Genomic DNA, 21,573 nt, shown 5'->3' on the forward strand with positions numbered 1-21,573 from the left:
AAAACCTAACTGTTCCAAGTGCTGAGATATAAAGTTATTATTGCTGCGTCTTGTTCTAAGAGGTAGTGGTGCATATCAGCTGGGTAGAGTACAATGAGATAATTGAGGCATTGTGGATGGCTTCTGTACACAGCAGTGTATGAATTATTTAGAAATGCTCAGCAAACATCAATTAAAACTATAGTTTAAGTCCAGGGACAAGGACTATATTTCTGGATTGTGTGTCTACACACAATTGGCACAACTGGGCTTTTGTTTAGAATTTTTAGGCACTACTACAATACAAATAAATAAATAATAACAATATTGCTCATAAATATGCCTCTGATTCTGTTCTCACGCTGCATTGGCTTTCATTGAGTTTTTCCATAAAAGTAAGGCTAGTATGATTATTCTTCTACCCAACCCTAAAACATTTACAATGGCAGTAATGACCATGGTAAAGGACATTTTCATGTTCTGTTCTGCTGCACCTTCACAACTGCCTAGAGAAACGTGAAACCATTTATTTAAAGTACTAGTAGTGGTACTTCAAAGAAATGCATTTGGTGCAAAGGGTGGCATCTGATATTGTAGTCTGCCCCCTCTGTATGCTGTACAGATAGCAACATGCAAGTGGTTAAATGACCAGCTATGTTTAATGGTTTTTGGCTTTACCTCAGGCCATCAAACGCTTCTCATCTGGTAATTAATCCCAAAGAAATGACATGAAGCTTGATCATTATTACTTATATGTGAAATTAGGGATTTGCTGTGCAGTTGTTGTCTGCTGAAAAATAATAGGGGTAGATAAGAGTTTGCAGACATGAGAGCAAACACCTCCTGTTAAAGTAATTGCAATTCTCTGGTAGAAGAGTGGCTGCTAAAGTGGTTATTGCTGAGTAGTGGACCCCTGAAACGTTTCCGCTCAATCTTTGTACTCTGCTAATTACACTTTCTTTCCTACCCTCTTCATAGTCTTTCTCCACAAACATTTTTGTGCCATCTCCCCCGTGTCCCTCTAAGTACTGAGTGTCCTATATAAACTTGCATGACATGTGAGCTGTCATGTACTTCTTGTACATGGCAGATTGCAGGGTTGCTACTAGCAGGTCAGGCTATTGTAACAGCGGGAAGCTTCCTATTACACATCCTGTATCACTGTAAGGGCCCTTTAATACACTGCAAGGAACGGCTGAAGTTAGCTAAAGAAAGGTCCATTATAAACAATGCCACCTAGTGGCTACCAATATAATAAAGTTTAGCACTAGTCCCTGCCGTCGATTTAATCTACGTCACTCCAGCTAAAGTCGACATACTTACTGCTGTGTCTTGCATGCAGTAAGGTCAGCAGAATCTACTTTCCCATCAAGCCCGCTCCTCATCTCATCCTAGTGGAGTACCTGTGTCAATGGGAGAGAGCTCAGGGATCAATTTATTGTGTCTAAGAAGATGCAATAAATCAACAGCTGGTGGATTGCTCACTGCAGTGTTGACCCCTGGCATAGTGGAGACAAGCCCTCCAGCACTTCCAAGTTTCACCTCCAAAGCTATCTCTCTGTAAACTCACTAACCGTAATCCATACTGTAGAGCACAATCTCAGACGTGTCTGATTCCCTTTGCTTTTTTTGAAATATCATAAGCAGAGACTGGCTGCATTTTCTTATTTGCTAACCTTCCATCCCAGGCATGTAAGAGTACCCAGAAGGTGTACAGTTGACATAACCAACTCTTACATTATTCTCCTTACACCAGGGGATATGTCAAAGAAGAAGCATTTTAAAGAACAAGAATTGTCCAGTTAGGGGCAGGGAGTAATTGGGAAGAGACATGGCTAGAGAGCTCTGTGTTCAGCCTATTATGAATTGCCAAATGATCCTGATCCCTGTGTGTGTGTGTGTATGTGTGTGTGTGTGTGTGTTAAAGCGAGTCTCCTTACTCAGTAGTTGAGGTTGGGGCTAAGAAGAGAATCAAGAAACAATAACTAGACTCTGAATAACCTTTGCTGTATCCAGAAGGGAATCTGGGTGTCCAGAGCCAACCTAATACAATCTAAATTAATGAAAACACCAAACAAATGAAAAAGGAACTAACATGCTACCTGACTCTCTCACTCTCCCTCCCTCCCTCCCTTTTCTCCCTCTGCCTTAACTGATACAATCTCTCTGAGTGAAATAAACTCCTGGGCAGAACTGATTTAAGTGATGTGCTGGCTAGGCTAATCTTTAGAACAAGCATAAATTTCACCCTGCTTCCACTTTGTCATGTCAGGCTGTCTCTAGCCTAGGGCTCATTCTGCAAGCCATGATTACTTGGCATAGTACTTAACAGACCAGCACTCATCTGGTAGTCTGTGCTTGGAAAATCAGATTTAATAGAGTGCTTGCTCCTTGGGGCAGATACCATATCTTTATTCTCTCTGTAAAGTCTTATGCACAACTAAGGTGTTATCTCAAATGATCAAACAGTAATGTTGGTTTGGAATTGGCATTTGACATAAATGGGGTTATATCAGCTGGGAGGACCTAAAACATCTCAGTTATCCCGTATTCAGTGAAAGTTAGGATAACATATTGTTCTGTAACCTAATAGCTTTTTTTGACAAGATAACTAGCCTTGTGCTTAGGAGGGAAGTGGTAGATGTGGTATATCTTGACTTCAATAAAGCTTTTAATACTGTCTCACATGGCCTTCTTATAAACAAACTAGGAAAATGCAACCCAGATGGAGCTACTATAAGGTGGGTGCATTACTGTGTGGAAAATTGTTCCCAGTAGTTATTAGTGGTTAATATTCATTCTGGAAGGGCATATCAATGGGGATCCTGGAGGGATAAATTCTGGGTCCAGTCCTGTTAATGATTTAGTTTATAGCATAGAAAATACACTTACAAAGTTTGTAGACAATGCCATGCTGGGAGGTGTTACAAGTGCTTTGGAGAATAGGATTACAATTCAAAATGATCGGGAGAAATGGTTTCAATAAAATAACATGAAATTCAATAAGGACAAATGCAAAGTACTCCACTTTAGGAAAGAACAATCAGTTGCACACATACAAAATGGGAAGTGACTGCCTAAAGAAGGAGTATTACAGAGAGGGAGCTAGGGGATCATAGAATAGTGGATCAAACAAGCTAAATATGAATCAACAATGTAATATCATTGGGGAAAAAAAGCAAACATTCTGATATGTGCAAGCAGAGGTGTTGTAAGCAAGACATGAAATGCAATTCTTCCACACTACTCTACAATGATTAGTGATAGAAATGTAGCCGTGTTAGTCTGGTGTAGCTGAAACAAAATACAGGACTATGTAGCACTTTAAAGACTAACAAGATGGTTTATTAGATGATGAGCTTTCGTGGGCCAGAAAGTGGGTCTGGCCCACGAAAGCTCATCATCTAATAAACCATCTTGTTAGTCTTTAAAGTGCTACATAGTCCTGTATTTTGTTTCAGCTACAATGATTAGGCCTTGTCTGGAATATTGTGCCCAGTTCTGAGTACTGCATTTCAGGAAAGATGTGGACAAATTAGAGAGAGTCCAGAGAATATCAACAAAAATAACATAAAGTCTAGAAAATATGACTTGTGAGCAGTGTTCCCTCTAAGCTGGGGAGCAGCACAGTTTCACAGGTGATTAATTGGCCCCGCCTAGTCAGTCAGCTCCACAGGCAGAACCCTGAGCCTCTAACTGAGGGGTGCTGATTAATCACTTGTGAAGCTGTGCTGCCTCTCAGATTAGAGGGAAAACTGCCTGTGAGTGAAGATTAAAAAAAATAGCGGGTTTGTTTAATCTGGAGAACAGAAGACTGAGGAGGGACATGATGATAGTTTTCAAGTACATAAAAGGTTGTTTACAAGGAGGAGGGAAAAAAAAATTCTTCTTAACCTCTGAGGATAGCACAATAAACAATGATGTTAAATTGCACCAAGAGAAGTTTAGGTTGGACATTAGGAAAAACTTCCTGTCAGGATGGTTAAGCACTGGAATAAATTGCCTAGGGAGGTTGTTGAATCTTCATCGTCTCCATCATAAAATAATCTTTTTTAAGGTAATGATTTGATTCTTGTGTCCTGGGAGATAGGTCTCTGTGTGTGTCTGCCTAGTTTGCGAGATCAGCTATCGAAGACACAGTTGCTTTCTGTGTTTCTTTTTCAAGATCTCTTGTGGCAGAAGAGCTTGGGGTAGGAATTCAAGTGGTCCTTCCTGGTTTTTCAGGATTCTTAAAAATCACTTGATGGTGCCAGCCTATCTTCCAGAGTCAGTGTAATTCTAGGGAAGGTTTTTTGTTTGTTTTTGTTTTGTTTTGTTTTGTTTTTTTGTGGGGTTTATTATTTTTTTTGGTAAGCAGAGCCTATAGAGGCAAGGTATTTAAGGTCTTTTGTGGGCCCCCACCTTCTGCACTTGGAGTGCCAGAGAGGAGAACAGCCATCACAGGCTCTCTACACAGTTTTTTTCTAATACTCATTTATAGACTGCACTTTGAATTGCACAGTTCATGCATTTCATGCATTTGCATTTACTTTTAGCATGCATGTCTCCACCAAAAACTTGTACCTGGTGCTGCATTTAAAATATTGGCAGCAAAATATTGAGCAGAAATTAGAAGATTGGTATGCTATATTTCTGTTAAAAACTGAATGTATGTGACTATCAGTAAAGACATAAATACAAGCCTCTTAATGTTTATTCAAGGCAGCTTCTTTGACACAATAGGCTAAGGTCACCAGGGGATTTATAATGATGCATTTTGTTGTCAATAATCCATGTTTTAAAGGGTTTATCAGAAGCACTCACATATACAAAGCACAGTCTCTTATATCAGTAGCACACACTTTAAGCAGTCCATATGTATGCAAGATCCATTAGGGTTTATGAGCTAAACACTACACAGTAAAGAGCCCATACATATGCATTGGTATGACAGAAAATGTTAAGGTCTAGCAAGTCAGTTTTGTACATTTAAAAAAAAATCACTAAAAGGCAGATTTAGCCAACAGATAGGAGCAGGGCTGAATGGCCTGTTACTAGTTAAAATTATTACAATGGTCCCTTCTGATCTTAAAGCCTATGAATCAAAAGCAGAGTCATAGATATTTCTGGCTGAGGATGAGGGATATAGCCCATTTCTTATGAAGCTTTTTACACACTTTGGTGTAAATCAGTGTAACTCCACTATGTCAATTTACACTAGCTGATGATCTGTCCCTTTGTTTTACAGTCCAGGAATGTATTTTGGATGAGGAGAGTTTAGCCACTAACCTTATTCTTGGTAACCCTAAGCATTGTCTAAACTGCTTAAATATTAGCAAGTGATCAGTAAATACATTAATCTTGGCAGCACTTACATATCAATGAAGTATGTTTGAAGTTGAGTAAAAACCGCATAGAAATTAAATTATAAGAAATGAATGGATGTAATAGGAAGGGCCTTTAAAGAATGGAATTAGTACAGATGTGAGCTTGCTGCCTTTTGAAGATCGGATTAAACTCTAATGCCAACATGTTTAAGTCCCTATGCATGATTTGTGCATGTCTTCCCCTGAGAGATATGGCTGCCCCAGGCAATACTCTCTTGGAAGGCCATGATGTGGATCTGACCTATTTAAGAAAGCAGCTGTAACCCAACGAGTAGGGGAGAGTATTGTTGCCTCTGTGGAATCTTGATGTATTTTTCTAATTCATATACAGGGCACCAAACACTGCAGGTGCCATGGTAATGCATGTAATAATACAACTAATTAAAATTAAATTAAATTGTGTAGTGTCAAATTATATTCCCCCTCTGATGTAGTCATGGGAATGAGCCTTAACAAATATACACTCTATGCCTCCTTTCACGTGTCCTTCAGATTATTTTGGCTTCCAAAGCCTTTGTGATCTGTAAAGTAAGGCCAAACCATCTTCATGGAAACCATGTGCCTTTTCACCATCAAAGATGTCCCTGCATCTTTCCCTTACACCCAGACAGAATGGGTGAGGTAATGCCTTTTATTCTGTTGGGGTACATCTACACAGCAGTGTTATTTTGGAATAACTGACATTATTCTGAAATAACAAAGAGCATGTCTACACTACAAGCCTTTATTTTGAAATAATGTCGAGCTGGAGGACTTCTTACTCCAACTCATGGTAACCCTCATTTCACAAGGAATAAGGGAAGTCGAAGGAAGAGTGTTCTTCCTTCAACTTCCTGCTGTGTAGACAGCATCTAACGGTGAATTAAGCTATTTCGACTTAAGCTACGCAATTGAATTAGCTGAAGTTGCCTAGATTATTCTGATTTTAGTCCTACTGTGTAGACATGCCTGTGGTGAGAGAGATAATTTTCCAAGTCTCACTGGATTTATTAGCCACTAAAGTTGATCCAATACAAGATGTTACCTCACCCACTTTGTCTCTCTAATATTCTGGGACTCCCATGCCTACAGGTACATTGAATATTCACAAGCTCCAGGGGGTAGCCGAATTAGTCTGTTACAGAAAAGAACAAAAAATGGTCTGGTAGCACTATATAGACTAACAAAACGTGTAGATGGTATCATGAACTTTCGTGGGCACAGCCCACTTCTTCAGATGACCAGAGTTATGAGTAAGGGATGTGAAAACTCCAAATAAATAGGAGAGGGGAAGGGGAGGGGTGAGAAAAAGAAAAAAGGAAGGGGTGTGTGAGACAGAGCATCATTAAGTATCTGGAGAATGGGTACTTAAACCTAAACAGATAAAAATTAAAGTCAATAGATATATTGCAAAGACAGGAAGGATACCACTCAGAGAACTGTTAGCACCTTCAGTGGTTATTAAGTAGGTAGAGTTCTAGCCAGCACATATCACAATTGAATCCACTAGCATGTGAACTGAATTTGTGGATGAGCTGGGATTCCAGTCCTTCCCTATGTATCTGGCTTGTGGAGATGGCCTGTGACAAGACCGCCACCTGCAGCTCTGTTAAACTGTGATTTAGGAGGCAGAAATGTTCACCAACAGGCTTCTGTGTGTTCCCTTTATGTATATCCAATTTATGTCCGCTGATTCCTTCCCGCAGAGCCCGTTCAGTTTGTCCAATATATATAGTAGTGGGGCACTGCTGGCATTTGATGGCATAGATCAAATTACTAGATGTGCAGTCAAATGACCCTTTGATTTTGTGGCTTATGTTGTTTGCTCCAGTGATGAATTCATCAGTGTAGATATGTGGGTAGAGTTGGCATCTTTTTTTGTTGCAGGGCTGGGTTCCTGGAGGCTTATGATGTGGTTGTGTGGCATGGTTATCAGAAAGAATACGTTTCAGATTAAGGGGTTGTCTGTAATCAAGAATAGGTTTTTCTCACACGCACGATTCGCCTTTCACTGCAAGCTTTTCCCCTGCACTGTATTTAAAGACACTTGACTTTTTAAAATAGTGCCCCATGCCCAGCATCCTCTACCTACATGAAGATCTCAAGCCTTGCAGATGGACATTCATGAGATCCTGGAAAGGGGGAATAGTAGTACTATGGAGCTGGCTGGTCTCTTATGCATCAATCCCAGCCAAGATCAAACCTCAGATGACTCAGCTCTCAAAATTCCTTATCTGTAACTTCCGTGGTTCTGAAGGAAACCACCATCAAGATCTCAGGACAATATTTCTAGATCCCACATACACAGAAATATAAAACAAAACAACATGAAACCTTAGGGAGGTTTCACAATTGTCAGAGAGGCAAGCACAGTTTTGATGATTAATGTGTATCTTAAAAACAACAAAAAATAAATTTTCAGTAATAGGAATGCTTCTGAATCCTTAGGTTTCAAATACCTTTTTCTAAGGCTCCTGATGTTACACTTAGAACCTTCATTTATGCTATGTATTCTGCTACCTTGGATTAACAGTGGGAATTAATGTTTAGATTCCATCAAAAAATTACAGCCTGTCATGGGATTTTATTTACTTGAAATAAATGCTGATCTCCATTTCTCAAGGGCATGTCACTGGAAAACGTACATAAAATCTTGTCAGTTGATAAACCTAACTGATCGTAAAAGAATATTAGTATCATAAAACTGTAAAAGAGCAAATGAGGAGATAATTTGGATGGTGGGATTTACCAGTTAAAAAAAAAGAATGAAAAAAAGAAAGGAAATCTAGTAATGCCCTTTATTAAGTGGCTGGTAAAATGCAAAGAAGATAATTTGAATAAAGGAGATGTTGGCTGCAGTCAACCTTTTTTGTCTCAGAGGTGAAATCTTAAATAGTCAAATGAGTATGAGACTAATATGGCCTCTATTAAAGTGATTTTAAATTTAAGTATAATTTTTGCTAATACCACTGAGCAATGGGAATAATTAGAATGGTTTCAGTAATGCTGAAGATTTGAATAATTAAAGACACAAGATTAATTTCTGAACAGGCATCATTAACCTAAATCAAATATTAGATTTTTTTTTGTTAAAGAGAGGGGGAGTTAGCCATAACCACATTTTTCAGTGACGGAAGCTCATTAACTAGCATGGTTTGTGTTTTACTCTGCACCCACAGGATTTACTTGCATGAATATTAAATCTGTGTTTATTGAATATAAGCCTTTAAATCCCATGATATGGTCCAACATTTTTGTACTATGTAAAGTATTAATTGAGTAATCTTGTTTTCACGTTGGATGATGACAGTTATATAAAGGTCACTTTCAATTTTGTTTTGTTTTAAAGAAAGGAACATTAGAAAATCCAAACCAGATTTCTACGTTGGTCAAAATGATGTTTCTCCCTCCTTCACCACCCTCCTCAATATCTCTAGGCTTCATTTACTAATGCTGCAGCTGCTTCCTTTTGGGTAGGTACTAACCGGCATTTTAATGATTGATGAAGCAAAGAGTAAATCTATCAGTGTTGTACTGGACATTACTGGCGTTCTGTGTGGGACTGGATTCCTCAGAGGGGTGATGAGTAAACCTCTTGTTTTCTGAATTATAACAAACACAGCCCATTCCTGATTATTAAAATTCAGAAAAAAAGATAATTAAACAGAGAGATCATGATAAAAAGCATGATTTTTCTCTATTTATAGAAAAATGGGACTTCATAAATATTGATTTGTGCTATATTTGATGTAGTGATTTTCTATAATATCAGAATCTCATAATGAACACTAGAGCTGCTTATTAGTTCACTACTTGCACATTTTAATGAATGGAAATGCATTTATTATATGGAAATGTATCTACCTGTTCTGCCTTTGATGAATCCAGGTCCCGATTTGAAATTTTGACCATCATTAGTGATATGCAAATAACTATATATTATCTTTAATGATATGCTTGAAGAATTTATCAATGGAATTCATTAGATGCTAATTTGCTCTTGTATACATTGCTTGGACACCTTCTTGCTTTTGTATTGTTTCTTTGAATGCTACGTCTTTGTTTTTCTTTTCCTTTGCCAAAATTTGCTTTCTGTGATGGTAACACATGATGGTGATGCAGTTTTAGAGCTAGATTGATTTGATTGACTGAAAAAAAAAACCCCTTTCGGGCATTAGTACCATGGAAGCTCCTGAAAAGCATCAGAAAACCAGCAATGAACAGTTTATAAGGCTGATGGGAAAGTCAGATAGATTTTTGGTTGAATGTAGCCTTTTATTTGTTCAATTCCGCTACCTTTATTCACATTGAGGGTACTTACTCTGCCCCAGTTTCAGATGTCTGTGCTCCATTGTGTGAAAGTAGCACTGTGTGAAGTTTGTGGGTCCCACTGAAGTATTTGACTGGGTGGGAATCCATTGAGTTTTGTTTTCATTTAAACCCGTCTGGCAAAACCAATATGCACACTACAACTAGAGAGTCTGGTGCAGCACACTTGCACTGCCTTTTGGTTTGGGCATTTTGGCCTCACCAAAAGCAAATTTCTCCTTGCAGAGGTTATACCAAATTACTCTCCTGGCGTTAGTAGGGTGTCTGGAATTGAGCCCTCACCGTGGAAAAGGCCAAGGGGCTGGCTCATTCCACTCCAAGTCCCAGGGATGAATGGGAGAGCAGGGCCAACCACTTGGAGGCAATGTGCCCTCTCATCTAGCTCTGTGTTATTCCTGATCTCTCTTGAGAACAGCTGTTTTGTCAAGACTTCTGAAGACATCAGCAACCTCCAGCACCCATGTTAAAGGGGAGTCCACACCCTGGAGGATAGATATATGCTGGGGATCTCTGAAAGCAAGAAGGGTGTGTTGCTACTAACTTGCACAATCAATCCTCATCTAGTCTGACTGCTTCTCACTCCACCCATCTGTGTGGATCGCTAAGTTTTCTGAGTGGCTCTGGAGGGAATATTGTCATTGAAACAGTGAGTGTTCCCTTTTCAGCTTGATTGGGAGAGACATGTGTATGGAAGGTCCCCTCTGTATGCAGATCTGAAGGGACATACTGGGCCCATTACCAGAAAGTGATTATAGTAATGCTCAGGCAACTGCCTCTTGATAGAAGAGGGGGCAGTGCCTGTACCCTCCTATCCTGTCTTTGCATCTCATTTCCCCAGGTCCATTATAATTATGACCATTCTTTTCCCTCTTTCCATGACTGGATCTATGTTTTACCCTCAAATATAGCACTAATGAGATCCTAATCTTTTCATTAGACTCTGACCAATCCATCTGCCTCCCCATCTCCAACTCTGACTCTGAGTGACTTTCATCATAGGCTTTCAGATCTATAAGTGCTGATGTTAGCCTCATGCCAGCACCTACTTTCCCAGGGTGACTGGCATGGAAAGAGCACTGCGCTCATACCCCCTGGGCATTAATATTTTTAGCCCCTCTTCAGTCACCTTCACCGTTGTCATTAGGCTTTGACACAGCATCATGGCCTGAATCAGCAGCAGCCAGCTGACCCCTGCTAACCCGATGTTTTTGTCCTAGTCAGCGAGTGAACATTCAGATTGATCACTGCTGTAGCAGCTTGCTGAGGCATTTATATTATTTTGAGGGAGCTGTAATGGAGAACCAATTATTCTGCAGACCCAAACCTTTATAAACAAGGCAGTGGGTGGTGGTCTGCTGCCAAGCCTATAAGGTCTGGTTTAGGTGACCTAGGTACACCATTTAGCTTGACCTGTTTACTCAGGGGCTCCATCACATGACTAACTTCCTCAAAAGTTAGCTATCCATTAAAATCAAAACATCAAACAATCCCTCCCCCAGCCCAAATCATTATTGAAAATGTTACGTCTGCCTGTCTGGAAACAGAAAGAAAATGTTGCATCTGATCCTCAGCTGGTGTAAATCAGCAGCGCTTCATTGACTTAATAGCTCCATTATATGCCACATATATTGCCTATGCCAATTTATACTGAATGCGGCTCTAGCTTGTCATCTTATCTTTAAGCCCAGACCTTTTCCACGGATCGTATCATTCCCAAGGGCTTTAGGGGGCTATCTCACGTCAGTCTTACATGCATTATCCCTTGCTTTAACCGCTGCAGCTTCATTAGGAGTGAGCAGAGATGTTTTGGGAGTCTCTTTGAAATTAATTTTTCAGGTAGTTATCTCTATCGAGTTTTACAACATGCTTATATTTCCCAGGGAATGGTGGTTGCTGATCACATGAATTGCTGGTGCAGTGTTAGGGCTGCCCTTATATTGTATGTCCTCACAATAAGGGCTGGGACAAATTTTTCCAGATACACCTGGGAGGAGGGAAGTTGTCTTGGGCCTCTGAAAAGGGGGGGCCTCCCCCAGCCAGCCCTCTTGCACCACCAGGTATGCACTGAGCGGGGTTCCGGCATCCATTTAAAGGGCCAGGACCTGGCTACAGCTCTTGCTGAGGTGGCAGTGGCCAGGAGCCCAGGGCCCTTTAAATCATGGAGCTCCGGGGAACAGGGCCTCTTGTCCCAGCCCTGCATTACATGGAAGTTTTTAGAGCCAGGAATAGTGAAGACATAGACATATGGAAGTCAGACCCTTCTTCCAGGGAATGGTGCTGAGAAAGCTACTAGGGTGGCACTGTGCCATACAAGGATTCCCCCTGGGGTAGGAATTCTACTAGCCATCTATAGCAGTACTCAGGCTACTTTATGCTGCTGGAGGGGCACTAAGCAGCTATAGGAGGGCCAAGGTTCTGTTCTGGAAAGTAATGTGCTAATTTGTGCAAGCCCCTGTATTGAAAAAATGTTATTTGTTCATGCTTGTTATGTGCTTCATAAACTGTATTTCACATTATGTCAACTTAAGCTTCAGAAATCCAGTTCTTCCTGTTTAAATATACAGGGTTGTATCTCCCTGGTCCGGCACCCTCTGGACCTGACTAGTCCTTAACCAGAGGATTTGCTGGGCCAGGAGATGTCAATGCTGGTCCCTCTGCTACCATTGGCTATTAGGCTCTGCTTTGGTTGCAGTAGAAGGACTGGCATTGACTAATTGGGGACTGGGGGTATGTCTACACTACCCCGCTAGTTCGAACTAGGTAATGTATGCATACCGCACTTGCTAATGAAGCCCGGGATTTGAATTTCCCGGGCTTCATTAGCATAAGCGGGGAGCCGCCATTTTTAAATCCCCGCTGCTTCGAACCCCGTGTAGCGCGGCTACACGGGGCTCGAACTAGGTAGTTCGGACTAGGGTGCCTATTCCGAACTACCGTTACTCCTCGTTTCATGAGGAGTAACGGTAGTTCGGAATAGGACCCTAGTCCGAACTACCTAGTTCGAGCCCCGTGTAGCCGCGCTACACGGGGTTCGAAGCAGCGGGGATTTAAAAATGGCGGCTCCCCGCTTATGCTAATGAAGCCCGGGAAATTCAAATCCCGGGATTCATTAGCAAGTGCGGTATGCATACATTACCCCGCTAGTTCGAACTAGCGGGGTAGTGTAGACATACCCTGGGGGATGAAACTGGGGGAAAAGGCAGGGTGGCTGTGTAGCCCTATGCCTAGGGCCAGGAGTGCACCTCCATGGGAGTGCACTGAGCCCTGTAGCAGTCTGGCTGTGCTCTCGGACTCCACTGCTAGCTACAGGGCTATGCTCCCGGCCCCCGGCCATGGTGCTCTGCAGCCTTCCCCCAAGCACCTCCCCAGTCTCCACTAGGTCAATGCTGGCCGGCTGCTGTGAGGCTCAGCATGCTGCCCAGCCATAGGGCCCCACAGCCACCCTACCTCTTTCCCCTGAGTGCACCCCACCCCACCCCACCCCCCACTCTCCAGTTGGTCAGTACTAGCCCTTCTGCTGCCACTTAAGCAGAGTTGGACAGCCAGTGGTAGCAGAGCCTTCCTTCCTTCCTTCCTTCCTTCCTTCCTTCCTTCCTTCTCAGATTAGTACAAAAGCATAAAAGTGGCAGCTATCCATAGCTCTAGGCATCCCTGCAAAATAATAACAAAAAGATGAAGTTAAACAGCCAGCTGAACTCAAAACTTTTTCCCTCTCACAAATCTGCTCATCTTTAAAGCTCACCCTCCTCGACAACCTGCTCAAATAAAAGTCAACACACCAATGCTCTGTCTCATGATGGAGTGGAGCAGGTTTCAAAACTGACGGCCACTACAAAAATGTTCTATCTTGAGTTCTGTCTCTTGAATGAAGGCGAATCCTTTTTGAGGGCCTCTGCTGATCACAACAGTGGTATTTTGGCATAAGGAGAGAGACACTTGCCTATGTCTGAAGGTCCCAGCCAAGCAGGACCAGGTTTTCAAATATATATATAGGCACCTACAGATGCAGATGGGCACCCAATGCAATAATCAACACCGTCTAAGCACTTAACTCCAGAGGTATCAGGTCATCATATAACTCCAGAGTTAAAGTGCTTGGGTGTAGGGCTGGAGAAAAAAACCTAGAATTCTGTTTCACATACAATGTTGAGGTTTTGAAACTTGGTTTTGTTCTGCTTTGGAACAAAAATGAAACCTTTCAAAGACCTAGCTGAGAAAGATCCAGCTCTGAATACACAGTAGCTTGGAGTGTTAAGGACATATGTAGGGCAGGAAAGACATAATTTCAAGTTCCTGTTCTAAATCATTTGGATGAAGAAATGAAACCTGAGTTGCTTATACATCAGGGAAATGCCCTACCAATCTGGCTATTGGCTGCTCTGAACATCTGTGTTTTGGGGGGTGGAAATACCATCCTGGATCTGTGAGAGTTTTCTCAAAACTGATGTTTTCTGAAAATAAAATCAAATTGACAAATTGGCATTTTCCAACGAAAAAACATTTTGTCAAAAAATTCCCAACCAGCTCTATATATGTAGTTTTGAACCCCATTATGTACCAATCTGCATATTTAGGGACTAGTGATGTTAAATTCTCAGGAATAAACTTTCAGAGAATATTCTCGAGAATGTTCTTGAGAATATTCTCCAATGCGAGAATTTTTGAGATTTTTTTCTTAAATACTTGTTAAATAGTTTTTAAAGAATTTTACTGTTTATAATAATGTCTTTCTTAAATAAAACTTCAAGGATCATGAAAGTTTCCAATTTTTAAAATGAAAACTTGGGAAAGTAAAGAAAAAAGGCAGAGGTTTAAATTACTAGAACTTTTATTACAAATCTTCTGTTTCAGGATACAAATATTCTTAACTTTCTGGATTGAATACAAGTCTAATCAGAATCTGCACTTTCCGAATCTGACCCATATATTTCTATCTCTTCTTCTTCCTCATACATATCCCCTTCTTTGACTTCTTCTTCTTTCTCTTCAGCATCATCAATTTCTTCTTCCTCATTTCTCTGGTTCTGTTTCTTTCTTTCTCTTGGGGATTTCAACGGAGCATCATCTGGGTTTTAAGAAGCTTTATATTATGGGCTATGAATGTCAGCTTGCATGCCCTTTCTTTTGTTAACTTGTTTCTTTTTGCATTATGAATTATACTGTAAGTACTGAAACTTCTTTCAGTTGCTGCCGTTGTTGGTGGCATATTCAATATGATCGCCACTTTCCCTAATTTTGATCCATAGCAAATACCTTTCCACCATGTTACTGCATCTACTGAGCTAGTTGATTTTGTTACATATGATTTTCCAAAAAAACTTTCTTTAGCATGATACTCTGCAAGATCTGCAATGACTTTTGCTGAGTGATCAGTGCCATACATTCTTGTGACTAATTTATCAATGAATTCAGTTCCTTGTATTTGTTCATTTCTAGTAAGGCACTCACCATTGAATTTTGGATCTAGAATATTTGCAGCATAGTGAATGTCTTTTAGAGCCATACCTTTTCTTTTTTCAAAACTTTTCATCACATCCTGTTTTTCTTGTTTGGTAAGTGGACTTTTGGGAAGTAGCCTATCAAAATGATCACTTAATTCCCTGAAACATTCGGGAACTTTGCTCATTTTTGGCTGGTCAGATTCAAGCAGCGTAATCCATTTAACAACAGGACTTATTAGTGCATACAGTTTTTGGACCCTTACCCAAACTACATCTTCATCCATGATTGAATTCCTGGTACGTTTGCTCAGTTTAGTCTGTAAATCTTCATGGACAGCTAGGCATTTTAAGACATATTTTTATTTCAATAAGCTTTTCAAACAATATAAAATGGAACCCCATCTAGTTTTAACTGGCAATATAAGTGCACACATTTGATTTTTCTCTTTTTGAAATGCAGTAAAACGAGCTTGTAAAACTTGTGATTTGTTAATTTCCTTCACAATAGTTTTACAGGTAACTTCAGTTTCTTGAACAGATTTTAAGTTACTGATGTCACCAATTAACAAATTTAGTGTATGAGCAGCACAAGTGTACATAGAAATGTGATTGTATTTTTTGTTAAGAATTGATAAGGATTTCACCATTGCTGTAGCATTATCAGTGACAATGGCACCAAATTTTTCAGTGCCTATTTCTGTCATTATTTCTTCCATACGGAATGCCATATACTCAGCTGTATGGCATCAACATCGGTTGTCACTGACTTGTAAAACACTGGTTGGGGTGTTGATATAATAACATTTATAACAGATCAATTTCTTTGGTTGCTCCAAGCATCACATTGCAGTGCAAGAGAAGAAGCTTCAGCTATTTTTATTTTTATAAGAGCATCAACACATTGATATTCAGCTTCCAAAAGTTTGTTAGAAAGTGTGTACATGGATGGCATCTTGTAAGATGGTCTTAATTTTTGCATGAAAGTAATCCAATCTTTGTTCTCAGCTAACAAAAGAGGCGATCCCGATGAGCAGGGCTTGCCAAGTGGTGGTGAGCATCACTAGCCAGCCGTGCAGTTCTGCGTTCTGTGCATGCGCAGATTGCTCTGCACTGGCTCTTCTGGGTAGTAATCTACACGCCCCGGGCGAGTAGATTATATTATTTGTCAAGCCCTGCTGATGAGAATATAGCTCGTGCAAAAAATTCATCCAAAACTTTGTTTTCAGCTTCATTCATAGAATCAAAGTAGCGACTTATATAGTGACACACCTTGGCTGAACTAGGTGTGGAAGGTGGTGATGTAAATTCACTAACGCTATCACAGTGTTCTATAGATGTTGATGCAGTTGATGTTTGAGGTGATCTGCTTCTGGTCTCTGAAAATTTTGTTGCTTTTTCCTTGATGTAAGCAGGAGTCTTCAAACAATTGGAAATATGCTTTCTCATCCTTGTTGCATTTCTGATCTATTCAGCCTTGCAGTTCTTACATTCATATAACACTTCGTCTTTAACTGTTTTATGAAGGAAATAATCCCACACATCACTTTTAGGCTTAGTTATTCTTTTCATACTGATGAAAACACAATTACACCTTTCACAAAAGAGAATAAATGTGTTATTGCCTCTTTATATACTTTTTGCGATGCTTCCAGAAAGTTCCATAACAGTCAGAATTCCTGACTCATGAATGTTCTAGAAAGTTCCATAACATTCTGGAACATTCTTTAATGTTCTCAAACTATCTTGAATGATCAAGAAAGCTCTTTAGCATTCAGGGTGCTCTAAAAGTTAAATACAATATATTCTTTCAAGAGGAAATGAAAAATTAGAAAATTCTCAAAAATTCTCGGGAAATAATCTTTTGGAGAATAGTCTCAGAATATTCTTGCTCTCAGAGAATATTCTCCAGAGAATATTCTCACTTCACATCACTATTAGGGACTAAATAGCTTATCCTCAGGATTTTAGAGGTTGAGATCAACAGCTTTACACTCAATCTGAAAACTAATAATTAACACTTTGCAGAACTGGACTAATATCTAGGCTCCCAGAGATCACTGTGTTGAATGTAATTAAAAGCTTCAAAAAAAATCATGGTGCTGAAAAAATAACTCAATCCACTAAGGTTTATGTCTTTGTTTTTGTTAACATCCTGGAAGTACTGCAAAAGCTTATCACTGTTGTGCTTGTTGAGATCATATCATTTGCTTATTTCCCTGTGCTTCTGAGTCATTAATATAGTAACGTTAGCATCTTTATGCATTAAGATAATATTTTGCATAGATTTCAGTAGGTTGAGATAACAGGATCAATTTGCCACCAAAACAAAGCTCCAGAGACCAGTTCAAAGAAAATGCTTTTTAGGATGCTTTTAGTTTTTTCCCATAGGTATACTTAAGAGTCACTTCAAAATGTGCTCAAATAATAATATTAATATTTATTAGACTAGTATACTGCTGTCTGAGAAAGTAATTGCTCATAATTGTATAAACTATTCAAAGATATGATAGAAAAGCTACCATGGACAAATGTTATCTGGACAAGTTATTTATAACAGAAATCTTGTTCACATCTTCACATATTTTTCAACACTTTGATGGTTTCATTTCTTTTTCGTTTGTCTATGCTGATATTTTGCCAAATTCCTAGATTTGGAGCTAAGTAGTCTCAATGTCTTTTGCTGTAATGCAAACTGTAAAAAGGATTCTTTTTCAGATGTTGCACGTCAATGTGTAGAAAAAAAAGGCAGATAAAAATAACAGAAATCCAAACAATATTTCAGAATAAAATTAGAAAATCCCATTTTGCATTACTTTTATAGTAGAGTGCCACCATTAAAATTTCATGAGATTTTTTCTTCTCTCCTGACAGTTGGTGATATACAGCAAAAAAGAAGATTCTGTAAAAGTACAAATAGCAATTACCAAATAGCAGGAATACTTGACATGTGGACTTGTGAATATTTGGTGACATTTTTGTAGAATGTGTTTGTTACTATGAAACATAGGTGCTGGCTTTGTGGCTGGCGCACCAATGGGAAAAAATTATGGGTGCTGAACACCCACTGTCAGCCACCTGATCAGTTTCTCCCATCCCTCCCAGTGCCTCCTGCCTGCTATGACTAGCTAGGAGGTGAGGGAGGAGCAAGGACAGGGTGCGCTCAGAGGCAGGGACAGAATGAAGTAGGAAAAGGCAGGGAAGGGTGGAGTAAAGGTGGGAAGGGGCATGAGTGGGGCTGGGATAGAAAAGAAGAAATGGGGATGGAGCCTTGGGTTGAGTAGAGGTAGGGCCTTGGGCAGAACAGGATATTGAGCCCTGTCACCCCAACACATTGGAAAGTTGAAGCTTCTGCTCCAATATGAGACTATAGGCTTTTGTCGACAGACTTTTTGTCAACAGATACTGTCAACAAAGCTTCTGTCGAAAAAGAGTGTCTAGACTACATCCAGTTCTGTTGACAAATCAAGCCGCTTTGTTGACATGACAGTGTAGATGCAAAGGACAGTGTAGAAGCAATAATGCCTTCTGTCGACAGAACTCTGTCGGCAAAAGGCGTTATTCCTCATAGAATGAGGTTTACAGATGTTGACAAAACTGTTGAGTTCTGCTGATGTTATGTTGACAGAACTCAGTGGCAGTGTAGTTTTGTCAACAAAAGTCCACTTTTGTTGACAAAACCGTGTAGTCTAGACACACCTTAAAAGTCCCTGCTGGGGACAGGAATGATACAATGATTCTGAACATCAGAGGTTAGGAGAGGGAAGAATACATAAGGTAATCATGGACTGCTAGAATGACCAGCTGAACTAGTTTACTTATATTGTCCTGTGGAAGGAATATTCTAGTCCTCCAATGAGTTTTATTGAATCTGAGATTTTGTACCAGGTTTAGTAAAGGATTTTTTCATCCTTCAGTGTAGGTTGGGCACTGCCTGTTTTCTCAAATGCCATTCCTGTGAGCTATGCAGAGTCTCTAGCTGTAATATCTCCTTTCTGGCCAGTAATCTCAGGTGAGAAGAAGTTATTCAAACCTTGGAGGTCCTGGTGATTAGTGGCATTTTCATTTACCCTGGAAAATAGGCTTGGCAGGAAAGGGGAAGGCTATCAAGAGAGAGACCAGGAATAAGGGGCAGGGGAGAAGGATTCTGGGGATAAGGGATCCTGGGATATGGGGAAGCTAAGGAGAAAGGAAACATGTAATTGGGAAGGGCATATAAAGAGAAGCAGGCTGTGACATAAAGAGGAAATTGCACAGCTGAGATGTAAATACAAGGTCTGCAAGGAGACAGCGGGAGAAAAGGCCAGTGAGCCTGAGTTTTTCAGTTCAGGAATGAGGTTGCTCTTTCATGAGCCAGTCAGAGGTGTAGGAGATGGTGTAGGATTACTGATGGCTGCCATAGTAATTTTGTTTTGGTCACAGCTAAGGTGATTTGAGGCAGGTCATTGTGATGATAGCGTTGATTGCTATGCCCACATACAATATATTTGTCTGCAAAGGGAAACTGAAAGACTGACATTGTAGGTTCTGCTCTTCCATTTAAAGAAAAAGTGTCATCAAAATATTTTACTTTTAATCAGGGAAATGTCTTGGACTTTATGTGAATCCTGGTAACAGTGGGATTCAAGTAATGTTTCTTTGCAGCCTGCCTTCATAGGACCCATATATCTATTCCTCCTATATCCTCCTATTCCACATCACAATGTTGATTATGTCTAGGGTTGCCAGGTGTCCAGTATTGAACCAGAAAGCCTGGTATTTGGGCCTTCTGTCTGGTAAAAAAATTTCAGAAAATACCAGATGTGATATGTCTGGCATTTTCCGTTTTTCCTGTCTGCGATGGGGAGAGGATAGAGTGTCCCAAGCAGACTTCAAAATGGCCCCCTTAAAAGGGCAATGCCTGCTCTGATTTTAAAAGGGCAAACTTTTTTTTTTGCTCAACAAGTTTTGCTGCTGTGGTTTGTTTTTTTCCCTCAACGGGGGTGAGGGGTGGGTGGGGGGGATGTTCAGTATTTTTTGTTAAACCATCTGGCAACCCTGAAATGGCACATACAGCATGCAGAGTACCAGTACTATGGTAATGTCTGGAATTTTGAAAGCAGTTCTAAAGTGTGTCTACACTGCAAAACCAAACCAACCCACAAAACAAAACAAAAGAGAAAAAAGAAAAATGAAAACAAATTAAAAAACAAAGTCAAAATGTCTGACTCATGCCAGTGAGTCTTGGAGATTATGCAGCGGGACTTAAAAGAGCAGTGTTATTGTTCCTGCTCAGGTTGGAGCCCAGACTCTGAAAGCCAATGAAGTAGACTATACCTAATATTTATAGCCATGTATCATGAACCCTGCTACAGTCAGTTGATGTGGCTCTGAGTCTCACTTATGAGTCTCCAGTCACAATGTGGCAAGAAAGAAACAGACCCCTCCACTGCCTTTCCAGCTTCCTTTCTTCCTTTCCCATGAAGAAGTATTTATGGGCCACTTCATCTGAGTGGTCCCTTGAAATACATGTTAACTACTTATGCTAAACAATTTGTTCCTTCTTGCATTTAGCTGGGATATTCTATAGCAGTGTTTCTCAAAGTGGGCCACCAGCCTTCTTTGAGAAAGCCACTAGCAGGACTGCACTGCTTTGTTTACCTAAAGGCTCCATAGCCACAGAGCCTCGCAGGTCCCATTGGCTCTGATTCACCATTTCCAGCCAAGGGGAGTGGCAGGAAGGTGATGAGCTAGCACTTCATCTAGCACTTCATTCGTCTAGGTCTGAAGCTAGAGTGTTCTCCCTGTCATGTTTTTGAAAGATATAAGAACTCTATGAACTCATTACAGAGGAAGCTGGATACCACCTGAGGCTATCCCAGGCCTTCTTAATTGTTGGGGATCCTATGGGGAGAAGTATGGCACTAACAGTAAAACTAATGAGGACTCTGCTAATTGGAGAGTGGTACATCAAAGGGACAGGTACTTCCCCATGGCTAGAGATAATTTTTTTATTGTTTAATTATACTCCTCACTCTTATCACTCCAGTTTACACCATTGTTCAGATGAGGGGGCATGGGAGATAAAGATGCTAGGTTTTCAAAAAGTGCTCTTAAAATTTAAAAAAGGGGGTTATTTAGCTGTATTAGTTAAAATAATTTTAGTAAGTGCCAAAGGATACATATTTCCCTTAGGATATTACTAAGGAAATAACTTTTAGGAGAAAGAGAGCTTGAAATCTTTTTTATACAGTATGCACCACAATCTTACACATTTATATTACCTCTGATGTAAAGAAAAATGTGCAATGTACAGCTATTTACATGGCTTCATAAACAATGTATTTAAAGAATCTTGCTAGCATATGCTACCCTAATTTAACAAGCTCACTCTCATTAAATTGCATTTCTTTATAGCAGACGCAAACTATGTGGATATTAATGTAAAAATAAAAGCAAAGCAAGGTCCTACGACAAAGTCAGGGGCGGTTGCCTTGGTGAAA

This window comes from Pelodiscus sinensis, chromosome 1 (assembly GCF_052426305.1).
Source record: "Pelodiscus sinensis isolate ZL-2025 chromosome 1, ASM5242630v1, whole genome shotgun sequence".
NCBI classification, from domain to species: domain Eukaryota; kingdom Metazoa; phylum Chordata; order Testudines; family Trionychidae; genus Pelodiscus; species Pelodiscus sinensis.